The following is a 210-nucleotide window of genomic DNA, read 5'->3' as shown; positions in this document are numbered from 1 at the left end:
TGGATGTAGATTCTCCAACGCTTTCATGGGACAAGTGTTGCACTTCAAGCTGTAGACCTGGACCTGTGCAATGCTGTTGATTTGGTGAGGTCACTGCGGGAATATATTGTTGGTTTGAGAGATGAATTTGATTTGTTTGAAGACCAAGCAAAAGCGATGTCTCCCACCGTTTCAGAAACATACAAACAAGACACACAAAGACAAAGAAAA

The sequence above is a fragment of the Cyprinus carpio genome, chromosome B4, assembly GCF_018340385.1.
Source record: "Cyprinus carpio isolate SPL01 chromosome B4, ASM1834038v1, whole genome shotgun sequence".
Classification (NCBI taxonomy): Eukaryota; Metazoa; Chordata; class Actinopteri; order Cypriniformes; family Cyprinidae; genus Cyprinus; species Cyprinus carpio.
Note: the sequence above shows the minus strand (reverse complement) of the source record.